Here is a 17,373-nt window from a genome sequence, read left to right as displayed (position 1 = left end):
AGACAATGTTGTGGGTTAGCTTTTATGCGTCTTGTGTTCGCCATGACGTATGAGGGAACCTGCAAAAAGTTAGCAACGAAACCGAAGATATTGCCTTTAACGCTCCCTTACATGTATTCACTCGTACTCGTGTATATGGATGTCACTCTATAGCTCTCCAATGGACTTACCAAACACCTTTACCTGTTGGGTTAGATAGTTTGAGAAATGCTGCTCAAGCCCAAATAATTGTCACCAACTTCTTCCTCAAGAGTAATCACGGAGATGTAGGAGAAAATATAGGAGAAAATGTAGGAGAGTGTTCCTAAAATCTAGGAAGAGAATATAGGAGAGTTTCCTAAAGTGGATGAGAGAATATAGGAGAGTTTCCTAAAGTGGATGAGAGAATATAGGAAAGGTCTTAAAAATGGATGAGAGAATTTTAGGAGAGTTTCCTAAAAATGGATGAGAGAATTTAGAAAAGTTTCCTAAAAATAGGTAAGAGACTTTAGGAAAGTTTCCAAAAAAAAATGGATGAGAGAGTTTAGGAAAGTTTCCTAAAAAATGGATGAGAGAATTTAGGAAAGTTTCCTAAAAATGGATGAGAGAATTTAGGAAAGTTTCCAAAAAAAATGGATGAGGGAGTTTGGAAAAGTTTCCTAAAAAGGTAGGAGAGAGAGTGTCCAAATGAGTACAAAGAGTTATCCAAGTGCTTTACTTAGTTTCCTAATTGATTTGGAAACAAGTTAGTTTTTGGAAACCTTTTGAAAATCCTTTTCCTCTTGAAACAGCTTTTGGTAATTTTCTTGAAACAACTTTTGGTAATCTTCTTGAAACAACTTTTGGTAACTTCCAAATTCTACTCCAAGAAAGATTGCACAAATCAGATTTGGTTCCCTATTCAAAACAATTCGGTTGCCCCTTTCTTTCCTTTCCCTTTTTTTTTCTCTTGCCAACCGATTCCTCTTTTCTTTCTTTTTTTTTTGTTTTTGTTTTCTATTTTTTTTTCTTGACTACAACTATCAACCACGACAGAAAACAAGGAAGTCCACAAATAATAACTACTAAGAACTCCAAGATCTTTCAAGAACTTTCAAGGAAGTTGTCAGGAACTTCAGAAATTTCAAGATTGTGGTCAAGAATTCAAGAAGCTCAAGATTATTGTAAGTTCTCTTCAAAATTCACAAAATTCCAACAAGTTTTGCCAAAATCCAGATTTGAAAACCAAGTAAACAAGTTGAATAACACAAACAACAAGGCTGGACAGATTTGATGTCGGATGAACAGTAACTATGAACAGTACGGTAAACAGTGTTTTTTTTTTTTGGTTTAACAAGGCAGCGGACAAAACACAAAGACCCTACGACACAACTACGAAAAATAAGGATATAACGAAAGATACCTCCACCTAAGCTCTGAAACCAACTGATACGTTCCTCGAAAAATAAGGAATTGCGGGATCTAGAACCAAACGGATGACACGATTTGATTCAAGACGGTAGGACGATGACTCCAATGAAGGTGACTACTCCACGGGATAGGTCGGTAGAACAATCTAAGACGAGACGTAAGATTGCTCAAAACCCTTGCCAAAGCAAGTAAAAGGCTCGAACACTCTTCTTAGAAGAAGGAACAAAAATAAGACAATTTTATTGATAAAAGTTCTAACCTCTAAACCTTACAAAGCAAGCCTATTTATAGGTTAAAGTGACTAAAACCCTAAAGGGGCTAGGAAAAGGAAAAAGTTGGCCCATGCTCTTGGAACAAGATAGGCCGGCCCATGCTCTTACTTAATCATTAACTAATTGCTAACTAATTGATGGGGCCTAAGGCCTTATTCTCTTGGTGGCCCGCTTGACTCTTCGTGGGCTTGGATCATGGTGTAGATAACTTGATTGTCTCCGTCCAAGCCTTCAATATCTCTATGGACTCCATGTTGGTCTTGGACAATTCGAACAAAGGCTTGGAGGGATTCTTTGATGAGCTTGGCTCGTGCATGTGTGACTGGGCCCAATGGAACTCGGACTGGGTCATTACTTTGGCTAAGATCCATGCACACATCAGAACTTGTCTCAGCACCCATCATAGCATCACCAGACTCGAGCTTACCATTCGAATTAATGTGCGATGCAAGTGATTTTACAGTTGGGACTGTTCTTGGGCAAAAACATAATAAGCGATTTCATGTCATTTATTATGCAAGTAAAATATTAAATGAACCCCAAGTTAACTATGCAATAACAGAGAAGGAGTTGCTAGCAGTGATATTTGCATTGGATAAAATTAGATCGTACTTAATAGGATATAAAGTTATCATTTATACCGACCATGCAGCACTCAAATATCTCTTAAATAAGAAAGATGCAAAATCTCGACTAATTCGATGGATTTTATTATTACAGGAATTTGATTTGGAGATCAAAGATAAAAAAGGATTCGAGAACTTAGTCGCTGATCATTTTTCTAGACTGGAAAACATGCCTCAAGAAGACCATTCCTCCATTAAAGAAGAATTTCCAGATGAGCTTTTAATGACAATTTATAAGTCACCATGGTATGCTAATCTAGTTAACTTTGTAGTTAGTGGAGTGATACCAAGTAATTTGAATTCTCATCAAAAGAAAAAGTTCTTAAATGATGCTAAACATTACTTTTGGGAGGAACCATTCTTTTATAAATATTGTGCAGATGGAATAATTAGAAGATGTGTTCCGGAAGAAGAGATACATAGTATTTTAATGCATTGTCATACCCTTGAAACGGGAGGTCATTTTAGTACTACTAAAATCGTAGCAAAAATATGGCAATCTGGATTTTGTTGGTCTACTATGTACCGAGACACTAGAAATTGGGTTAAAAGTTGTGATTAATGCTAAAGAACCGGTAATATCTCAAGAAAAAATGAAATGCCTTTAACTACGTATTTGGAAGTTGAGTTATTTGATGTTTGGGGCATTGATTTTATGGGACCATTTCCTAGTTCATATAATAATAAGTACATCCTTTTAACAGTTGATTATATCTCTAAATGGGTGAAAACCATTCCTTCACAAACTAATGATGCTAAAGTTGTACTTAAGTTTCTTAAACGGAACATATTTTGTAGGTTTGGAATCTCAAAGGCAATAATAAGCGATGAAGGTAAGCATTTTTGTAATAAAATTATTGACACTTTGTTGCTTAAATATGGATGCAGGCATAAAAAGTCACTCCCCTATCATCCTCAAGCCAATGGTCAAGCGGAGTTGGCCAACCGGGAAATTAAATTCATTTTGGAGAAAACGGTCAACCGATCGAGAAAGGATTGGACAAACAAGCTTGAAGATACTTTGTGGGCGTATAGAACGGCATTTAAAATGCCGTTAGGAATGTCTCCATATAAGCTTGTTTATGAAAAAACGTGTCATTTACCTGTAAAAATAAAACATAAAGCTTATTGGGCCATTAAAACTATTAATTTTGATTTTAAATCTGCAGGTGAAAAAAGAATGCTCGGGTTAAGCGAATTGGAGGAATCGAGGTTAACCTCGTATGAGAATGCCAAGATTTACAAAGAAAAAGTGAAATTTCGGTATGATAAGCACATTCTTCCTAAATATTTTGAAGAAGGGCAAAAGGTGTTATTGTTTAACTCAAGACTTAAATTATTCTCTTGAAAACTTAAGTCTCGATGGTCCGGGCCATTTGAAGTGGTTCGCATGTTTCCTTATGGAGCAGTGGAAATAAAAGGAGAAAATGGTGGCCCATTCTGTAAGGATCGAAAACAACCTAATAGGGGGGTGAATTAGGTGTTTTAGAAACTAGCCAAGATGTGAATCACTTTTTCTCGAACTTGCCCTCTTTTTCTAACAGACCTCACAAAGGAACAATTAATGAATAAGTTGAAGTGATTGTGAGTAGAAGAAATAAGTAGTTTATATTGCAGGACAGTAAGTAAAGAGATGGAATAGCAAACCAAGTTTCAAACTAGACTTGAGTTTGAATATCACTCTATATAGTAAGGTTCTTCAAGTTGATCAACTTACAATCAATCTCTTGTGTACAAAGGAAGGATCGCTTCCTCCTTGCCTCAAGTCTCCCTTGATCAAGCAAGGAAGTTTTATAATCACTCGGATAACCCTCACAAAGCTACACTATTGAAGAAATTGAAACACACTTGAAAAGCTTATTGAAAATTACACAACTAAGAGTACAAATCTTCTTTTTGGAGTATTCACACACTTGAATCATTCAAGATCTGATGTAGTCTCAATGTGCAAAAGTACTTCTGAAGTGATTGACTTTTTCTATTTATAAGAGACCAAAAAGTACTCCAATAAATGCTGTCAACGGATAGAAGGCAGCTGAAGAGTCAACTAGCCGTTGGTGGTGTTGGACGTCCGGTAGGCAGATTTTACACTTTCGATTGCAGGTAGTGAGTTGTAGAAGTTTTTCTTGAAATGTTTAGGACGTCCGGTGCTTCAATACTTTGCGTTCGAAGTTTCGCACCATTTGTCGGACGTCTGGTACTCAGGTATTGTTTGTCCGAACGAAGTCAGTGAGTTTAAAGAGCTAGGTTCATTTGCTTCGGACGTCCGAGAATGAGTTCCTTATGCGTCCGAAGTTGCTCGTAGGTTGTCGGACGGCCGATGCAGACTTTTTGTGCGTCCGACACATGCTTCAACATTTGTTAGTCAGTTTTGCTCCAAATCTGAAAATATCTATTTTGGGGAATATTAATGTCATCCATTTGTTTTGTCATCATCAAAAGATACGGACTGAGATGAACAATCTCCCCCTTTTTGATGATGACAAAACAATGGATGGAGCAAAAGAAATTTTAAGTATAGCTCCCCCTTACACATACTCCCTCTTACATAATGCATCTCCTTCTTTGCATCTCCCTTCAGCTTAAAAGAGGTTGACTCCTCCTCACATAGAGAGTTCATATTCAATCCATTTCTCTCCTTTTTTATCATCATTAAATCAATCATGGCCATATGAAATCAACCAGGCTCAGCATTCATGCAACAAATCATGAGTCAACAAATCGTAGGAGTACCAAATTCATTACGAACCAACAGATATTCATCCAGAATATTGTCCAACAGTGTCAGACATTCATCCAAAAAAACATAGGAATAACAAGTCACGAGTTCAAAGCACACAAAAATATCCAAATATTCTTACAGACCAGCAGTGAAAGAAAAAGTAGAAGTGTTAATACAAAACACATAAATTTTAAAACGTAAAGGATGCCAAGAACTAATTATGAACTACCATGAGGTGCATGTGCCTAGGGGTGCCTAAAATGTGATCTTGGAGGATCCAAGCCTTCTTCTAGTCAGACGAAACTGAGTAGGGTCTTCTTCCTCAGTGTCCTCATTCTCATCGTCATCATCCTCTTCTTCAGTTTCTTCTTCAATTGCCGGAGCTTTTCCCTTGTCTTGTGGTTAAGAACTGGAGGCACGGTACTCTGGGGTGGTCTCAATGGTTGGCTCAGTTCTAGACTCTTTTCGGTGAGCATTTTCATATTTAGGAGGAATGGGATGTGCGAGCAGATTCCTTTTGGCAACAAAGGTAGCTTGTTGATCAGAAGTCATGGTCATCATCAAGCCATCTTCAAGAAGCAAGATATGTTGTTTGAGATCCTCAAGCAGAGTGATGACCTCAAGGTTGGATGAAGGAAATTTAGAGGCTGATTTTCTGGGATGAATGGTGAAGGGTGTCACATACATTGACTGGTCACGAGAAATCCTAGGGGTGACAGAGGTTTCATGAAGATTTTTTCTCCTAGATTCAGAGACAGTTTCTTTGTAGCACCAGTGACCCTAAAAAATTTTCAGATTTTTTCTCTCAAAATAAGTCTTTGAAAACACAGTTGATGCACTCTCTTTTGGGGATTTGCCAGAAAAAGGAATTTCAAAATGATTGAAAATAGGAGTCAGAAATTTTTCATAGGATAGTTTCCTACGGCTGTCAGAACTTATCTTGAACAGAAACTTACACATTACAAAGCCAAAATCAATTCGAATTTTTTCCAGAAAATAGTATAACAAGTAAAGTTCCATTTTATTTGCATCAGTTTGGTGGCCATCAGTGGGCACCAGCAAGTTTGAAATTATGGTGAAAATAATCAGATTCTGAGGGCTCAGATCCTCCAATCCAGTCTCAGCAGGAGTATTAAAATGAGATTGAAAATAGGTCATTAATTTTGCAACATGAATGTGATGGTATGCAGAGGGAAATTCCTCGTATGAAAAGAAGTTTATAATTTTGCCTTTAAAACCACTTTAAATTTGGATTTCCAAAACAGAGTTAACAATGTCAGGATTCAGTTCAATGTTAACAGAGTTGACACGAGAAATGAGATCAGTATGTGATCTACCTTTCCTAAGATTAGCAAAAAACTGATGAAGCATGTCAGGATAGTATGTGTTTGGAATGATTAACAGATGGGTTTATTTTTGGAATTCAAACAGGTTGAGAACGGGTTCAAGATCAAACTTACGGAATTCGTAGGAAATAATGGTCTTCTGGGTGATGAAGCCCTTCTGCGAAATCCATTCGAACCTGTCTCTGGCTTCATCGTCGATGAACTTGGGTAGAGAAGTGGGATCAGTAGCAGTTTGAGTCTCAAGCTGCTCAGGCCGCTTTCTTTTTCCAATGCGCTGAGCAGATTGTGCAGCACTTTGGATATCATACCTTGTCCTTGGTGATTTCCTGGTAGATGGTTCCTCATTTTGCTGATCCTTAGCAATTTTTTCTGCATTCTACTGATCCCCAGAAGGATCAACAGTTTGCTTTTCCTTGGGCTGAGCAATGCTCTTTCTTTTTGCAGTCCTTTTACCCTTCCTAGGTGATTTGGTGACAGTTACATCTGCATTGGTGGGCTGCGCTGATTCCTCTTCGTTGTCACTCACTGGATGCTCCTCAGATTGTTGTTCCTCCATCTGCTCAATAGATGGTTCAGCAGATGGTTCTCTAGTCTGCACATTCTATTTTTTTCTTGTTGACTGTTTCATTTTTTCACCACGATTTTCAATTTTCTTCTTGGGTGATTTGATGGAGGGTTCAATAACTTGAACATCTTCATCCTCTTCATCACGCAGTTTGAAAGAGCGTCCGGCACTCACGGATCCCCCTTTGATCCTCACCATGATTGAAATGCAGTGGTGTTTGTGTTATGTGATGTAGTGCAACTGAGTATCAAACGGTGAAGGAGTTTAGTATGAACTACAGTGGATGCACAAATTGTCCACAGAGAGTGAGTTTTAGTGATTTAGGGTTTTGGGTAGAAATTGGGATTTATGGTGTAGTTGGCGGTTGGGGGGAAGATATGAAGTGTAATAAACACACAATAGGTGTGAGAAGGTGTCGGTCAGAGTAATTTGCTGGAACTTGTTCCAAAGAGAGACGAATTTTGAATTTTAAACTGAGAGAGAATATGAAGAGTTGCGTCCGAGATGAATAGTAAGAATGAACTGAATGATGCTGAGAATTTCTTTATAAGACTCAATTTTTGAGTGTCGGACGGCCGAACGAAGTGAAGTGTCCGACACAATCGTTCGAACCAAAATTTTTCTGAAAAAGGAATGAAGAACACTGTCGGACGTCCATTCTAGCTCATTGGACGTCCGATAGAGAGAGACCAGAAAAAACACTTAGAAATTTTTTTCTGAAACGCCTAGTTTTGTTCTCAAATACACAAATTGATCCAGTGTGAGGGCTTTTGTGAGGATATCAACAATTTGATCTTTAGAACAAACATATTGAACACAAATTGTACCCTTGTGGACAAGATCACGAATGAAATGATGCTTTATATCTGTGTGCTTAGTCCTAAAATGCTGAATGGGATTTTTTGTCGAATTGATGGCACTAGTGTTATCATAATACAGAGGCACACAATCATACACCAAACCAAAGTCATTCAATGTATTTTTCATCCACAACAGTTGAGCACAACAAGCACTAGCAGCAACATATTCAGCCTCAGTTGTAGACAATGAAATGACATTCTATTTTTTGCTAAACCAAGACACTAAGCAATTTCCAAGAAAGTTACATATACCGGTTGTACTTTTTTTATCTACCCTACAGCCACCAAAGTCAGTATCAGAGAATCCACATAGAGGAACTTCATGACACTTAGGATACCAAAGGCCAAAATTCAAGATTCTTTTTAAATATCTAAGAATTCTTTTTACCGCATTCAAATGTGATTCCTTTGGACAAAACTGAAAACGAGTACATAGGCACACAACAAACATAATATCAGGTCTACTAGCAGTTAAATAAAACAAACTACCAATCATACCTCTATACTTCTTTTCATCAACTTTTGTACCTTCTTCATCCTTGTCAAGCTTGGTAGATGTGCACATAGGTGTTCCAACTTGATTTGAATCCTCCATTCCAAATCTTTTTAGCAGCTTCTTGGCGTATTTGGTTTGATTGATGAATGTTCCATCTCGGGTTTGAACCACTTGGAGTTCAAGGAAGAAATTTAATTCTCCCATCATGCTCATTTCAAACTCTTTTTGCATGATATTGGAAAAATTCTTGCACAAGCTCTCATTAGTAGCACCAAATATGATATCGTCCACATATATTTGCACAATTAAAAGATTACATGAATTTTGTTTAGTGAAAAGGGTAGTATCCACAATACCTCTTTTAAAATCATTTTCAATCAAGAAATCACTCAAACGTTCATACCATGCTCTTGGACCTTGTTTCAATCCATACAAGACTTTTGAAAGTTTAAAAACATGATTTGGGTAAAATTTATTTTCAAAAGCAGGAGGTTGATCAACATAGATTTCTTGATCAATGAATCCATTTAAGAAAGCACTTTTAACATCCATTTGAAATAATTTAAAGTTCTTGAAGCATGCGAAGGCCAAAAACATTCTAATTGATTCTAGCCTAGCTACGGGTGCAAATGATTCATCAAAATCCATTCCTTCTTCTTGAGTGTATCCCTTAACTACCAGTCTAGCCTTATTTCTTACTACCTCACCTTTGTCATTCATTTTGTTTCTAAAAACCCACTTGGTGCCAATGATGGGATGATCATATGGTCTAACAACTAATGTCCAAACCTTGTTTCTTTCAAATTGATTTAACTCATCTTCCATAGCTTAAATTCAGTTCTCATCTTTCAATGCATCAACAACATTTTTGAGTTCAAAATGTGAGACCAATGCAAAATTATCTATTAGTTGTCTGGAGGAGGAACGTGTTCTGACCTTTTCGGATGGATCACCAATGATGAGTTCCTTAGGATGGTTTTGGACAAATTTCCAGGCTCTTGAAAGATCATCAGGGGTGGTAGAGTCTCTGTCGTTATTTTCTCTAGTTGGACTGTCTTGAGTTTCATCTTCCTTTGAATCATTTTCTGGTGAAGCAGTGCCTTGGTCACTGATTGTTAGCCTTTTTACTTCTTCTTGAACACCTGCATCATCATCTTCACCACAACTCATGGAAATGTCACCATTAGATTCATCAAAAGTAATGTGTATACCTTCCTCTATAACCAGAGTTCTACGATTATAGACTCTAAAACCTCTCTTATTCTCACAATATCCCAAGAAGATTCTCTCATCAGATTTTTTATCAAACTTTCCAAGGTGTTCCTTGATATTTAGAATGAAGAATCTACAACCAAAGATTTTAAAATATCCAACAATAGGCTTTTTATCAAACATCAGTTCATAGGAAATTTTGTTCAAAATTGATCTTAAAAGAACTCTGTTCATAGTATAGCAGGCTGTGTTTACAGTTTCAGGCCAAAAATACTTTGGTAAATTACATTAACTGAGCATGGTTTTAGTAGCCTCTTGGAGAGTTCTATTTTTTCTTTCAACAACCCCATTTTGTTGGGGAACTCTTGCAATAGAAAATTCATGTGTAATACCATTGTTATCACAAAATTCTGAAAAATCACAAAAACGAAATTCTGAGCCATTGTCACTCCTTATTTTGATGATTTTCAAACCAATCAGATTCTAAACTTTTACAAATAGTAAAATAAAGCTTTTGAAAGTATCATCTTTGTGTGCAAGGAACATCACCCAAGTGTATCTAGAATAATCATCAACAACAACAAGACAAAATCTTTTGCCACCTAGGCTTGTGGTTTGAGTAGGACCAAATAGATCAAGATGTAAAAGTTCTAGAAGCTTTGAAGTAGAAACATATTTCTTGGGTTTAAAAGATACCTTGACTTGTTTTCCAAATTGGCAAGCATCACAGATTCGGTCTTTTTCAAACTTGATTTTTGGAAACCCTCTAACAAGTTCCTTTTTGGAAATTTCTTTTAGCAAATTTATATTGAAATGACAGAGCCTTCTATGCCACAGTCAGGGGTCCTCATTTGCTGCTTTGAGACAACTAACGCTAGAGGAATCAACTTTTTCAAGGATAACTATATAGATGTCATTTACTCTTTTTTCTTTGAAAACAATGTTGAACTTTGAGTCAAGAATAAGGCATTCATGCTTTTTAAATAACACAAACAGATTTCTATCACACAATTGACTAACACTTAGCAAGTTGTAACTCAAATTTTCAACTAAAAGAATATTGTGAACAAAGGTTTGACCATTCTTACCCACATCACCAATACCAACAGTTTTGGCTTTGTTGTCATCTCCAAAAGTCACTTTTCCGCTTGCTTTTGGTTTGAGTTTGATGAACTGTGATGTATTACCAGTCATATGTCTTGAGCATCCACTATCTATGAACCACTTTGATTCCTTAATAGTGTTCACCAGGTTCACCTACGCAGAGATCCACAAGATAATTTTTGGTACCCTTTACTTTTTGGTTCCTTGAGAGTTAGCATTATGTCTAACCATCCACATGCATCTCATGCCATTTCTCATATTTTTCCTTATATAACAATTGCTTTTTATGTGGCCAATTTGACAACAGAAACTGCATTCAATTAAAGAGTTATTCACGTGAACGTGTTTAATAAATCTGACTTGCCTTTTCCCATGGATAGCAAACTCATTTGGATTTTGATTCAGTCTTATCTGATGAGTGCCAGAATGAGGTTTTGCGTCATTCCTTTGAAACCAGTTTTGTTTCTTATGTTGAAACATATGACTAAGATCATCCATTCTTCTTTTCAAGTTGCTTTGTTCATTTCTAAGCATGTTGCAGAGGTTTGTTTTTCTATCAAGTTCAGCATGCAAATCATTTTCAGGCTCTTATTTTCATTTCTCATACATTTGTTTTGTCGAAAAAGACTTGTATTGTCTTGTATCAGAAAATTAATTTTCTGTTTTAGTTCCTTGTTCTTAACATAGGATTCTTTCAAACTATTGTACATTTTTTCCAAAAATGAATTAACATCATCATTGGATTCACTATCACTATTAGTTTGAGAGTTACATGTGGTTATCTCTTCATCACCAATGGCCATGAAAGCTACTTAAGCAGATTCCTTTTCTTCTTCGACTTCACCTTCTAAATTGCAGTCATTCCAGGTGATCTAAAAATTGTTGAACTTTGGTTTTCATTCAACCTTGCTCTCCTTCTTTTTCTTCATTGGACACTCATTTACATAGTGCCCAAGTTGGCCGCATTCAAAACACTTATCAGTTTACTTTTTGTTGAACTCTGACTTTCCTCTGTTTCTTAAGTTGTTGAACTGATTAGGAAAGGAATTGTTAGGTCCACCTTTTCTGAATCTTCTCTTGTTGAGTATCTTTTTGAAGTCTCGTGTGATGAGTGCAATATCACTGTCATCACCTTCCATGTCATCTCCATCCAGAGAGGCTGTATCATCTTCATCTTGTGAGGCTTTCAGAACAATACTCTTTCTCATCTTTGTGTCTTCCTCTTCCTGTATCTTGGACTTGAGTTTTAGCTCATAAGAAGTCAGTGAATTAATAAGAGATTCAATAGATAATGTATTTAGATCTTTGGCTTCCTCAATGGCAGTCACTTTACTCTCCCAATCCTTCGATAAGGTGTCGCACCCCACTTTTTGAGTGTGTGAAAGTAGTGTGTGGGATATGTGAACGTGTGTGAAGATGAAAATAAAAGGCCGTGGGATTGTGAAATGCGACGGTTTGGCCAAACAAAGTTCAAAAAGGGTTTTTGAATGGAAAATGGAGTCGCCACTTGGTATAGAGTTAGGGTGTACCAAGTCACCCAAAAAAAGTGATTTTTTGGAAAGAAAAACAAACAAATCCTTTTTAAAGAACTTTTTAGGTCTACGTAACCAAAGAAAGGGATCGGGGGTCACATTTGATAAGGGAGAAGGCAAAGGCAAAGCCTAAGGCATTCCCTTACCCTAGCCAAAGCTAGTTGCGTGACTTAGCCCTTCTTTTCCTAATTCTTCTACCCAAAGTATGCGTTGCATGTTGGATGTGACTAATGGATATGACAAAAATGCAATCCTAAATCTAAAATGTCTCTTATGAGGATTTTTGGTCCCAATCACATGAGTTGTGATGGCCAATAAGGAAAACTCTCATAGAGGTCACGAGTAATGCAAATGAAGACTCAAATATGAGTGCAAGTGTGAAAAATGTAAGAGGAATGCAAAATAAGATAGAAATACAAATGTAAGTGCAAGTGTGCTAATGTAAGAAAAGTGCAAGGTGTGCAAATGTAAAAAAAGTGCAATGTGTGCAAATGTAAGAGAAGTGCATGTGTGCCAATTGAAAAAAAAATGAAGGTGTTTGTGTGCAAGTGGATGAAAATATGGCATAAATAGTAGTAAATGCATCTAAGTATAATTGGGTGCAATTTGTGAGGTAGAAAATAAATAAGTGATAGGAAAAGAAGAGAAGTGTGTGACCATGGCATGTGGAGAAAGAAAAATATAAGTAGTGAGAAAATGTAGATAAAAATGATATGGTAAAATGGAGGTGCATGATCCTAGAGGAATGCATCAAGTCGGGTACGGGAATGACTTCTATCTTCATGATTTTAATTTTTTCTTTGATTAGAAGGAAGAACTAGCGTGCTAAGGCTATTTTATAGCCACACTCGCTCGTTTCCCTTACCAAAAGGGGACTCTCAAGCAAATGTACCCTATAACTAGCATGAGGATGCAAAAACCTAAAATGAAGGGGAAAGGATTGGAGGATCATGCCAAATGCTAGAAAACTAAGAAAAATGTATGAAATGTAGTGAAACATGCAAGTATGTACTAACGAAAGGGGACGACCTATTGGGTCTAGCGTTGGACTAGCCCTTTTCTAAAATTCTCTCGCAAGCATTGGACTAGCGAGAGCTCGAGGGAAAAGACCATGGCCAGCGTTGGACTAGCCACGGTGACGCACATCCATCACATTCATCTACGACTATAGAAAGCGAGTAGACATGCCAATCACCTATAAACACGTAGCACATAACACTTAGCATGCTCGACTAAATGCAAGAGCCTAATAAAGCAAATTAACACGTAGCAACAAAAGCAAGCAATCAAGCTAATGAACCTGTTACATTGGCTAACTAAAACAAATGGGGAAGGGGAAAAGTGAATAAAAATGCTCTCCAAGCCCTATCTATTACAAGCCAAGAGGTGTACACATACCCCATAAATAAATAAAAGAATGACTTAACAAAAGAAAAAGTAAATGAAATAAATGAAATGAATTAAGGGAAAAAACAAGGAAAGCAAAGTAGACATGCAATTCTCACTTAGCACGTTGGATCACATAGGAGAGAAACAAAAAAGATAAAAGAAGTTATACCTCTCTTGAGTTGACGCCTTAAATGGAGTGAAATCACTTATTTATCCTCCAAAATAAAAGAAATGGTCAAGGTACCAATTTATTTGGGAAAATTAAAGAAAATAGGCAAACCCAAGCTCACTTGGTCATAAAGCCCCTAAAGTCATGACTTAAGTGCGATTGAAACAAAGCATAGTAATTAATTGAAACAAACAAGCAATGAAGTTGTAGAATTAAAACTGCCAAGGACCAAATTGAAGACATTATTCAATTGGTTGGGTCATAGTAAAACAAAGGGGGACTTGAGGGGTCAAAACATGATTTTTAAAAGTTACCATGCAAGCTTTCGAAGAAAACTGCTGCAACATCGCTCTGCAATCCAACCTTGCAATCTTCTTCTTTACCGGTTCCTTGCTGCAACTTTGCAGCTTATTCATTGTATGAACTTTAACCAAAACAAGATAAAAGGCGACTACCATAAACTTATCAAACAACTATGCCGCAAGACACCACAACTAACATGCCAAAATCTAATGCCAAGCTTGCTAAAATCTAACAGAGGAAACCCAACAGATATCGTCTGCAACCTCTTAAAGCTTTGAGAAATCAACAATTATTATGCGGCAAGCTTTTCGACAACAACCTCAAACCAGAAACAAACCCAAAGTCTACAATAGGGGTGAACAATACATACATACAAGGTGCGGGTGATTACAAGCATCAGTAATAAAATGCGGGTGTTCATGTCCGACAGTTTTCAACAGATGAATCGTGCGAAACAAATTTTCCTGATTTCATTCCTTGTTCCGGTCACATCGAAGAATCACCAAGACTTACAGTAGATGACCGAAAGGAAAACATCAAGCATAACTAGTCACAACCACCAAATGAGACAGGAAAAAAAATGTTGTCATTGAATGACATCAAACAGCGAAAACAACCCAAAACCCATGTTTAGCTAGCTGGAATCTTCATGAAAGCCATGTAAAAGGAGCGAAAGAAGGGGCCAAAGTTACCTGAGGATGATTACGTGGTTAGTTGAGAGTGGAAAATGCCAGGAAGCGCTGCTGATTCCAAAAACGAAATTGCGGATGTCGCCGCCGCAGAACTTCGGGCTGATGAAGCCGTCACTTGGGCTCTTGATTGAGCTGTCTTCCCATGATCTTTTCCCAGAGATTTGTGAACGAGATTTCCTCTATGGCCTCCCAAGAATGTGCAGAAATCAAGAGATCCTTCAGAAGGCTAGAATCAAAACAGGAATCTGGTCCTAAAGTAGGTTAGTTCATCATCCGGGCTGAACTTTTGCAGAAGGAACTCCTGCAATTTTCCTTCCGTCATTACCCGAAGCTTTCTTCTTCTGGTTTCCGTTTTTGTTTCTTATCCGTAGCCTCTATTCCCTATTAGCTCTTTCTACTCAGCTTTGCTAGCCGTCGGCTTGTTATCTCCTTTCTCCCTTGGCCACCCAGATTTCCTTTCTCTGTTTCTCGTTTCTTCTTAGCTGAAAACCTCTGGCCCTCCTTCATGTTTTTCTATCCGAAGCTTTTCCTTCCTTGCTCTGTTTTTTCACGCCCAAACCTTCTCCTCGAAGCTGCCTTTTTCCTATCAAGCCCAGCCGTCGTATTCTTTTGTCCTTGCTCAACCCCAGCTCTCTCTCTCGGTTGTTTTCAATTTTTTCCCTTTTCTTCCTCCCTCAGCTGCCACACTCTATTCCATTTTTGTTGCCCTCTAAACCCAGCCGTCAACCCCTTGCTTTCCCTAGCCGTCCAAACTCTCCTTCTTCTAACTCCTTCGGTCTCTCTACCTTGCTCTCTTAGTTCTCTGCCGTTCTCTTTTCTTTCATCCGCCGTCCCCAGAAACCTTAGCTTTCCACAGCTTTTTATATCCGAGACTTCCTTCTGAAACCTAGCATCTACGGCCCGAAAAAACTCCCTCTCCTCTTGCATTTTTACAGCCTTAGATTTTCATGTTTTTTGATCAACTTTGAATCAAGCCAAGTGTCTTCTATTAACATCATCGGACGGAAGAGAAAATTGAGCCAATAACGGAAGAGAAAACCATTTTTGTATCTGCGGTTTTTGTAGATGAAAATGTAGAGGAGTTTTGATTGTAGGCTTCTCGTGTGCATGGGCTCTCTTTTTTTTTTTTTTACAATGAACTAAATAAATAAAGAAAAATAACAATTTAAAATAAATTCAGATAAAATGAACAAAACTATGAATAAAAGATAACAACAAAATGCTAATAATTTTTCTTCTTTTCTTTCTTTCTTTCTTCAAAAAATTCTATGCTAAAATGACTTAAAAAAAATAAAAGACTAAAAGCAAATAAAACTAACATGACAAATAAAATAATAGTAAATAAAAATACACTAAAAATTTGGTGACTACATAAGGCATTCAGAATTTTTCTATTTTTCTCACTTAGAGAGTAATCTTTCTCAAGCACTTCTAAATCCTTAATAAGATCATTTAATTTGAAATATATCTTGTCAACGTTTTCATGAGGTTCCATCTTAAAAGATTCATACTTAGTGACCAGAATGGACTTCTTCTGTTCTCTCATATTCTCACTTCCTTCATGGATTTCTCTAAATTTATTCCAAATCTCCTTTGCAGATTTGCAGCCCTTGACTCTAATAGATTCATTTGAATCTAAAACACTATATAGTACATTCATCACCTTGGCATTTAGAGTGAGATGAGTTCTATCTTCAGCAGTCAGCTCACTTCTTATTTTTGGTCTCGGCTTGTTTGTAACTTTATCAGTAACAGAAGTATCATATGGACCTTCATTGATAATAAACCATAGCTCGATATCAATAGATTGTAAGAAAATAATCATCCTTTCCTTCCAACTCACATAATTTGATCCATTGAACATTGGAGGTCTAGTGACTGATTGTCCCTCAAAGAACATGGCATTGTTGGCTGTCATTTTTACTCCAAAGTCGATTGAGCTTAATCTCTAGGAGACCAAGCTCTGATACCGATTGTAAGGATCGAAGACAACGTAAGAGGGGGGTGAATTAGGTGGTTTAAAAACTAACCAAGATGTGAATCACTTTTTCTCGAACTTGCCCTCTTTTTCTAACAGACCTCACAAAGGAACAATTAATAAATAAGCAGAAGTGATTGTGAGTAGAAGAAATAAGCAATTTATATTGCATCACAGTATGTAAAGAGATGGAATAGCAAATCAAGTTTCAAATTAGACTTGAGTTTGAATATCACTTTATATAGCAAGGTTCTTCAAGTTGATCAACTTACAACCAATCTCTTGTGTACAAAGGAATGATCACTTCCTCCTTGCCTCAAGTCTCACTTGATCAAGTAAGGAAGTTTATAATCACTTGAATAACCCTCACAAAACTACACTATTGAAAAAATTGAAACACACTTGAAAAGCTTATTGAAAATTACACAACTAAGAGTACAAATCTTCTTTTTGGAGTATTCACACACTTGAATCACTCAAGATCTGATGTAGTCTCAATGTGCAAAAGTACTTCTGAAGTGATCAACTTTTTCTATTTATAAGAGACCAAAAAGTACTCCAATAAATGCTGTCAACGGATAGAAGGCAGCTGAAGAGTCAACTAGCCGTTGGTGGTGTCGGATGTCTGGTAGGCAGATTTTCCGCGTCTGATCGCAGGTAGTGAGTTGTAGAAGTTTTTCTTGAAATGTTTAGGACGTCCGGTGCTTCAATACTTTGC

This window comes from Coffea arabica, chromosome 1e (genome assembly GCF_036785885.1).
Source record: "Coffea arabica cultivar ET-39 chromosome 1e, Coffea Arabica ET-39 HiFi, whole genome shotgun sequence".
NCBI lineage: Eukaryota > Viridiplantae > Streptophyta > Magnoliopsida > Gentianales > Rubiaceae > Coffea > Coffea arabica.
This window is presented reverse-complemented; position numbering follows the sequence as displayed.